This window comes from Macrotis lagotis, chromosome 2, assembly GCF_037893015.1.
Source record: "Macrotis lagotis isolate mMagLag1 chromosome 2, bilby.v1.9.chrom.fasta, whole genome shotgun sequence".
In the NCBI taxonomy this organism is placed as follows: Eukaryota; Metazoa; Chordata; class Mammalia; order Peramelemorphia; family Peramelidae; genus Macrotis; species Macrotis lagotis.
In genome coordinates, this window is record NC_133659.1 from 267,114,190 (window position 1) to 267,123,031 (window position 8,842).

The 8,842-nt window shown below is 38.6% G+C and overlaps 1 protein-coding gene across 2 annotated transcripts in view; it reads right to left on the minus strand.

Annotated features, from left to right (window-relative positions):
• The window catches only part of TSPAN8 (tetraspanin 8), a 72,851-nt gene extending 69,271 nt beyond the window's left edge, over positions 1 to 3,580 (minus strand). The window contains exons 1-2 of one of the 2 annotated variants that reach the window (XM_074226152.1): positions 3,272 to 3,580; positions 2,635 to 2,721 (exon numbers count right to left, since the gene is read on the minus strand). The gene's annotated coding sequence lies outside the window, so the exon portion shown is untranslated. The remainder of the gene's footprint in view (positions 1 to 2,634; positions 2,722 to 3,271) is intronic. The other variant, XM_074226150.1, reaches the window with a different exon arrangement.
• Between the last annotated feature and the right edge of the window lie 5,262 nt (positions 3,581 to 8,842).

The following is an 8,842-nucleotide window of genomic DNA, read 5'->3' on the forward strand; positions in this document are numbered from 1 at the left end:
AAACCAGATTACGGCACCCAAAGACCAGGTCTATGCAACATTTAATCACAGAATCCTAGAAGATGTAATTTAGAGGATATACTACTCCATTTCATTTCATAGATGAGAAAAACTACATTTGAGAGAAGTTCCATGAGTTGGCCAAGATATGTGGTTTACTTAAGGAGTTTCTAAGTAAATTCATTTAGCCATTCAGAAATCCAGGTTTTTAAAAACTTCCTCTACTACAATTATCTGAGTGATTACTCAATATCCAGATGCATATAGTATGTAATTACAGGATGAACTAACAAATACAAAAATGCAGCCAATATTTATTAGGAACAGCAAAGTGAATCGGTGAATAGAATAGTCAGGAAGTCTTATCTCCCTGCATTAAAAATCTGACATCATACAGTAGCTGTGTGACCCTGAGCAAGTCATCTAACCCTGAAACATACTTTTGCCTCAGTTTCCTCTTCAGTAAGATGAGCTGGAGAAGGAAATGGAAAACCACTGCAGTATCTTTGCCAAGAAAATTCCAAATGAAATCATGAAGTGTTGGGTATGATTGAAACACCTAAATAACAATAATCAAATATTTCTTAAGTACATACTATGCATAACATTCTACTTTTGTGCTTCTTGGCTCAGAGGTCATGGAAATGACCACCGACTCATTTACAGGGAAAACTCACACCAAAGCAACATCTAGTATGCTAGGAAAGCTTAAAATGTAGTACTGGCAATCAACTGTCTGTTCAGAGAAGCTCATCATTAGAGTATTGATCACTTAGTGATGAATTAATTGTCTATGACAACCAATGGACCTCCTAAATCCTGCTCTCCTGTAAACTTTCCAAGTATATATTTCAAAATGCTTGAAGTGTGTAATTAATAAAGACTACATTATTTAATGACCTCCAGGTAATTGAATTAAAATATGGCATAATTCTGGGAGATAAATCCTCATATTTCATATCTCAGAGACTCGTAGGTCATGGATCAAAGACCGGGATTTCAGTTGTTATATAATCCAAGCCCCTCATTTTACATAAGAGGAAACTAAGGATCAGAAAAGTTCAGTTTTTTGCCAAGGTTATATCAGTAGAGAGAGATTTGCTGTGCATTTCTGCCAAGAGGGAAATACTATGCATGGTCCTTAGATCTTATTAGTTGGATTAGAGTTGGTAACAACTTATTAATAATGTGGAATTTCAAAGGAGAAGCAACTGGTCATGTCTTGAGAACAAGAGATACTGCTGAACCACATTTCAACTGGTTTTCTCATGAGATCAAGAGAACTTGAGGATGGTCCCTAGCACGTTGGTGCATTCCCATAGTGAAATTAATAGAGGATAGGGACAAGAGTTATACTAGATGGGATGAGATTGGTGTCATTGAAATGAACATGCCCATTAATAAGATCCAGCTCCATTTGAGTAGCTAAGTATTGACTATGTACAAAGCACAAAAAGAAGGCAAACCTCGTTGAAAAAACAGTTCCTACCTTCAAAACACTTCTAATCTAGAAAGACATTTGTAACTCAAAGACTAGTATAAAGCTGATTTCAAAAGTATTATGACTTTTAAGGAGGGAAAAAAGTAAAGTTGATTTTCTTGTATAATTTTGTTTACCAAGTAGATTATTAATTGGTGATATTATATTCAAAAAATCCAAAAATTTTTAATATTTATAGTTTCTTTGAAAACTGAAGCACATATATATTCACCTTGGCATGCATGCATGCATGGACACCATGCATTCAGTTGGGAAGAGTGCCAGACCTGGGAGTCAAGAGAGCCTGAAGTCCAATCCTGCAATCCTTCCTTATTTTCTTATGTATTTTTGTTGACACAGTAAATTCTCAATTAGTGATGTCATGTCCAAAAAAAGATATCAATAATTCTGGTTTAATATTCATAATCTCCTGCTATAGACAATGCCATTCATACCCAGAGGAAGAAAAATCCATGAAATCTGAATATATATTCTATGTTCTTTTTAAAAACTCCTATATTTTTCTTCTCTACCACATGGTTTTCTTTCTTTCCCCTTAGTTGTAATTTCTCTTACACAAAATGACTAATATGTAAATATGTTAAATTCAAATGTACCTGTACAAATTTACCAGGTTTTTTGTCACCATGGGAAGGGAGGAGGGAAGGGAGGTTGATAGAAAAATATGTAACTCATAAATTTGCAAATCATTGACAAACTACCACAGAATATAATTGATAAAATAAATAAAATTTCAATTAGAAATATTTATAATCTCTTTGAAAAGTGAAGCACATCTATTTACCTTGGTATACATACATAGAAATTATGCATCTAGGTGGTATAGTGAAAAGAGTGCCAGACTTGGAGTCAGGAATTCCTGAAGTCCAATCCTTGAACCCTTCCTCAGACACTTAGAAGCTATGTGACTCTGGGCAAGCAATTTCAGTTCTGTTTCATGTTCTGAAAATTACCATCTTAATAGCATTTTCTTACCCAGATTATTTTGAGCCTAAAATGAGATATTAGCAAAGTGTTTTGCAAACCTTAAGCACTATATAATTTATTATTATTATTATTATTATTATTATTATTATTATTATTATTATTATTATTACTAATGCAGACATTTCACCTACTCTCCCAATACATACCTCTCCTCTATCAGTAGTCCCAAATCCCTCTATCTTCAGTGTTGGCAGTCTGAGACTGACTTTATAATGAGAGGAGACTAAAAAATCCTGTAACACAGAGTCAATCAAGAGAGACCCATCAAGCACAACTACATTTGAAGGGGGGTAAGACAAAGGGGAGAGCAAGTTCAGAGACTCCTATACTCAAACATATCTGTCCTAGAACCCTGAATTTCATTAAGATTGGAGGAGCTTGGTTATTTCCAGGGATAATACCAAATAACTACTTAGAAAAGAGAAGACACAGGCAGAAAAAACTTTTGCCAAAAACATTTTAGATAAAATGAATGAAAACTTTCCTAAAAAGATTTCTCTCTTCTCTAATGCTTTAGTTATCTTTGTTTCTTTGGTGCTGCACTATATATAACAGCTTCAATCAACCTGAATTTGGTCACTGAGTCAACAAAATGATGGGTGCATTAATTATTTGCATCAGTCCAATGGGCTATTTACTTTAATTCAGTTTTGGGCTAAAATAGATAACCACATTCACCATTCATTTGATTGAGGCTATTTATTAGTAAGGTTAAACAATAGGAAAAAGGACAAGGTTACTTTTTACCAGCATCACCTCCATCCCTTAAATCCCCAGACTCACAGTGTATATCTCAGCAGGGCATAGGTTTCTGAAAGGAGCTACTGGTTTTCCATGAAGTGATGAACTTCTCAGTTGTCCTGTAAGCTCATGTGGTTGGCAGTGTTACAGGTCAGTCTTGCCATTGGGAATTCTTGCCCAACTGTAGCACCCAATCCAGGAACCTTTTGGTCAAAGGAAGGTGGCACAAAGACCAAGATCAGGATTTTATATATTTTGTAATAGCATGAGTTGGCAGAAGTTGAAACCCAGAGCCAATCAACCTTTAGAGCTGAAAAGTACAGGAAACCATTAGAGAGTGCTCTGATCATTGGCAAGCATGATATAATTCTCTAATGGAATCACTTAGATGAGAACATTCTCCTACAGTTATGATACAAACAAGCCAGACACGAAATAAAGTTATAAATCTATCAGGCTATAGAATTATAGTCCTTCACTATACTGAAGATAGGGAAGGCATCCGATCTATCACCATCTGTCTTAAGGAAGCAGCAATCTTTTCTAGACCATATGTAAGACAGAAACAGAAAAGAGGAACAATTCCAGGAAGTGGAAAGGATGACTGTCCATGATGGGGTGATAGGCTGAGTCATGCTACAGGGTCAGCGAATCAAAAGTATATCTTATAAATATCAGAGTCAAATCCCTGGTTCTATCAATGCCTAGAGCAATGCCCTTTTTTTTAGATTTTTGTAAGGCAAACGAGGTTAAGTGGCTTGCCCAAGGCCACACAGCTAGGTAATTATTAAGTATCCAAGACCGCATTTGAACCCAGGTACTCCTGACTCCCGGGCCAGTGCTTTATCCACTACACCACCTAGCCACCCAGCAATGCCCTTTTTAATAAGCATTTAATAAATGCTTACTGAATTGAAGCACAATCCTGGTCTTGGAGATGGCCTTTAACTCATTGATACAGACATCAATCAGTCAGTAGATGATGAGCCAAAGGGTGTTTAAAATATAATAGCTACTTAAAAAAACTCATTTTCATCAATTCCCTTTACTTTTTTTCATCCAATTTATTTCTATATATATGGTTCCTTTCCTTCCTTACTGAGCTAGCCATCCCTTGGAACCAAAACTTTAAAAGAAAGAAAAACAGTTCAACAAAATTAACTAATACATCCACTGTGTCTGCCAGAATTATAGTATATTCCCTACCTCTGGAATGACATAATGATGCATCTCTTCAACTCTCCTTTAGAACTCAAATTTAGAAGAGTTATTTTTACATTTGCCTTTCTTTTATTTCCTTTTGCTTCTTTTTCTTTTTTTACTTTTCTTTCTTTTCCAAACACATTTTTAGGGTAATCCAGTTGAGATTATGGAAATGCAATGAGAAACAAAAATTAACTGAGTGAGGGGACAGACAAAAATGAGATTTCATTAAACTAGTTAACAATGTGATCAGTACTCTGCTAAGGGCTGGGGACCAAAAGAAAGAAAAAAATACAATTTCTCAGAAAGCTCACATTCTAATAGAGGAGATGCAAATAACAATGTATACATAATAGATAAATGTATACATATGTGAGTTAGATATATATCTTTCACTTACATTAGAGTCAGGAAATGGAATATCACGTATAAAATAATAACAAGAAAGTGTGTTTAAATGATTGAATGACAGAGAATAATTTGTAGTACATCTGGAAATGTGGAATGGGATCATATTATACAAAGTTTAAATGTAAAAAAGGGAGGAGGATTGTCCTAGAGCCAACAAAGGGCAGAAGAGAAGAGAAAGAGACAAAGACTCAGAGAAAGAGAATGAGAGCAAAAATGACAGTGAAAGAGAAAAGAAAAGAAATATTACTAATATCATACAAAGGTATAAATTACCATAAGATAAGACTGGTCAAAGGAGACCACAATAGCAATGATATCTAGTAAGCAGGAAGGATTCTGAATTTATCATAGCTGGGAAAGGCAATAGATTTCATACAGATAAGTAGACAGAGCATATGAGATGATATATGAAATATTTATTGAGTAGCTACTGATAACTACAATCCTGTTGCTTGTCTTTCATTCACAAAGAAGACCATGATGGGAGGGAAGTGATGCTATGACATGTAAGTGAATTAGATTTAAATGGGGATGGGGAAGGGGAGACTGTGCAAGGTTTTGGGTCCAATGGCCAAATATGGATCAGGATGACTGGAGATGACCTTTCCTTTCTGTCCTAATGACTTGAGGGTTCTCTATCCAAAAGCCTAGTAAGATTTCTTGAGGTTTTCAGGTCCTCTTTGATTGGCCATTAAAGTTCTCCGACTATGCCCACTTTATCATTGCTTCCCCACATTGGCTCAGAATGAATATAAATAGCAATTGTTTCTGCTTCCATCAAAAACCCTGAGGGTCTTCTCCTCCCAGATTGATTTTTTTGACTATGCAAAAGAGGCTGTTCTTTGCTTCATTTTTTTCTTACCAGCCTTAAATAATGAAAATTCCTGGGGGGGGGGGAACCAAGATGGTGACAAGAGAGGATTGTCTCTTAGGTGCTCTCTTTTAAAACTTATAAACTAAGGACTCTAACTACATCTTCAAGAGACAGAACCCACAGAGGGACCCAATGAGTCAGTTCTTCAACCCAAGGTAACCTGGAAAAGAGTGGAAAGGTTGCACTCCCCAGGGTTGCAGGGGTAGCCCACCAGAGTGAAGGAATTTCAGCCTCCCAGAGGCAGCCTCAGGGCACTGGGAGCTGCGGTTCACTGCGTTTCTTGATTTACACCCCAGGGAGCACCAAGCACAACTTGGGGGATCAGCGGGGCTATCTCTCCCAGAGCCTGCATGTGAAGCCCAGCCCTCAGGGCACACAGTGAGCAGAGTGGTCGCAGCAGCCCAGACCCAGGAAGAGAAAGCAGAAGCAGTAAGCAGGAGCCCCTAGGGTATGAGTGCTGAGCCTAGGGAGGGGGAGTGGAGAGAGACTGCCGAGCTCTGTCATCTGTCCCTGGAACAGGACTCTGGGGTTCTGATCACATTCAGATCCTGATCGCAGTCTAGGCCTCCATAGAACAGCAGGGGCCCCCTCACTTCAGTGCCATGGCAGGGGGTGTGCTTGTGGTCATTCACAGACCAGGAGGGAAGACAGAACCTCACAAATGGAGATCCTTGTGGAGGTGTCCCACTAATACTCAAAAGCTCAGGAAGTACCCCAAAACCAGGCACAGGCTGGGGAAATGAGTAAACAGAAAAAAAAGAGGAACACCATTGAGCAATACTTTGCCTGTGATCCCAAGAAGGATCAAAACACTCAATCTGAAGAAGAGGAAGCACAAGCTCCTGCATCTAAAGAATCCAAGAAAAACATAAATTGGGCTCAGGCTATGACAGTGCTCAAAAAAGACTTTGAAAATCGAGTGAAGGAGGGGAGTGGCAGTGGATAAAGCACCGGCCCTGGAGTCAGGAGTACCAGGGTTCAAATCCAGTCTCAAACACTTAATAATTACCTAGCTGTGTGGCCTTGGGCAACCCACTTAACCCCATTTGCCTTGTAAAAACCAAAAAGAAGAAGAAGAAGAAGAAGAAGAAGAAGAAGAAGAAGAAGAAGAAGAAGAAGAAGAAAGAAAAATCAAGGGAAGGAGATAGAAGAAAAATTGGGAAAAGAAATGAGAGATGTGCAGGAAAAACATGAAAAAGAAGTCAGCAGCTTAGTCAAGGAGACCCAAAAAAAGTGCTGAAGAAAATAGTGTGCTAAAAACCAGCATAGGTCAAATGGATAAAACATTTCAAAAAAGTCATTGAGGAGAAGAATGCTTTAAAAAGCAGAATTGGCCAGATGGAAAAAGAGAGAAGAAAGCTCTGAGGAAAACAAATCCTTCAGACAAAGAATAGAACTGAGGGAGGTTGCTGATTTTATGAGAAATCAAGACACAATACTTCAAAACCAAAAGAATGGAAAATTAGAAGAAAATGTGAAACATCTCATTGAAAAAAACAACTGATATGGAAAAAAGATTTAGGAAAGATAATTTAAAAATTATTTGAATAACTGAAAGTCATGATCAGGAAAATAGCCTTGACAACATTTTCAAAGAATTACTACAGGAAAATTGCCCTGATATCCTAGAAGCATAGAGAAAAATAGAAATTGAGAGAATCCACTGATCTCTCTGATAAAGAGACCCCCAAAAAACAACCCCCAGTAATATTATAGCCAAGTTCCAGAACTCCCAAGTCAAAGAGAAAATATTACAAAAGCAGCTAGAAGGACACAATTCAAATGTCATGGAGCTGCAGTTAGGATCACACAGGACTTAGCAGCAACTACATTAAAAGCTCGTAGGGCTTGGAATATAATATTCCGGAAGGGAAAAGAGCTTAGAATGCAACCGAGAATCAACTACCCAGCAAAACTGAATGTCCTCTTCCAGGGAAAAAGATAGACTTCCAATGAACCAGGGTAATTTCAAATGTTCCTGTTGGAATGGCCAGAGATGAACAGAAGGTTTGATCTTCAAATACAGGACTCAGATGAAGTACAGAGAGTGGAGGAGAAGGGGAAAATATGAGGGACTTAATAATGTTGAACTGCATGTATTCCTGTATAGAAAAATGGTACTGAGAATACTCATATGAACCTTCTCATTTAATAGAGCAGGTAGAAGGAACTTTTATAGATGAAGCACAGGAGAAAGCTGAATTTGAAAGATAATGTGGTGTAAAAATGGAGTCAATAGATAAAAGGGAAATGTAATGGGAGAAAGAAAAAGGAGAGGAGAAATAGGCTAAGATATTTCATATAAGATTTTTCTTTATTATAATGAGCTATTGCAATGATATGGAAGGGGGAAGGCAAGGGGGAATGAGGGACTCTTCACTCTCATCAGAGGTGGCTCAGAGAGGAAGCAAGAGATATACTCAATGGGGTACAGACATCTGGAGTAAGAAGGAGAGAAGGGGGACAGGGGGAAGGCGGGGGGGGGGGAATGTGAATGATGGAGGAGAAGATGGACCATGGGGGGAGAGTGGTCAGATATAACACATTCTCTTTTTTACATCTTGCAAGGGGCTGGGTTTGGATGGCCTGTCTGTGATCATAGGGCCAGGTGGATGCTGGGCCTAAGGGGTGGTATGTGGGCTCAGAGCCTCTTGACCCCAGGGTCAGGGATCTGTCTGCTGCACCACTCAGCTACCCTACAGCAGAGACAGAGTGAAAGGAGAGAGAAAATATAGTACATGGTAATGGAGAAGTATGAATGGAGGGTGTTGCAATCTGCAATGGCAAAGGTAGAAAAATATGGAAGTAACTTTTGCCATGGACTTATCATAAAGAATGTGATCCACTCGTGACAGAGCTGGTGATGTTGGAACACAGACTGAAGCACATTTTTTATTATTACTATTTTGGGGTAGGTTGCAGGGCAAATGGGGTGGGGTGGTCTGCCTGGAGCCACACAGCTGGGTGATTGTTGGGTGTCTGAGGCCAGATTTGGACCTGGGTGCTCCTGGCTCCAGGGACAGTGCTCTGTCCACCACCTGGCCACCCCTACTATTATTATTTGGGGGCTTTTTTTTGGTTTTTGCAGGGCAGTGGGGTTGGGGTGGCTCGCATGGAGTCACACA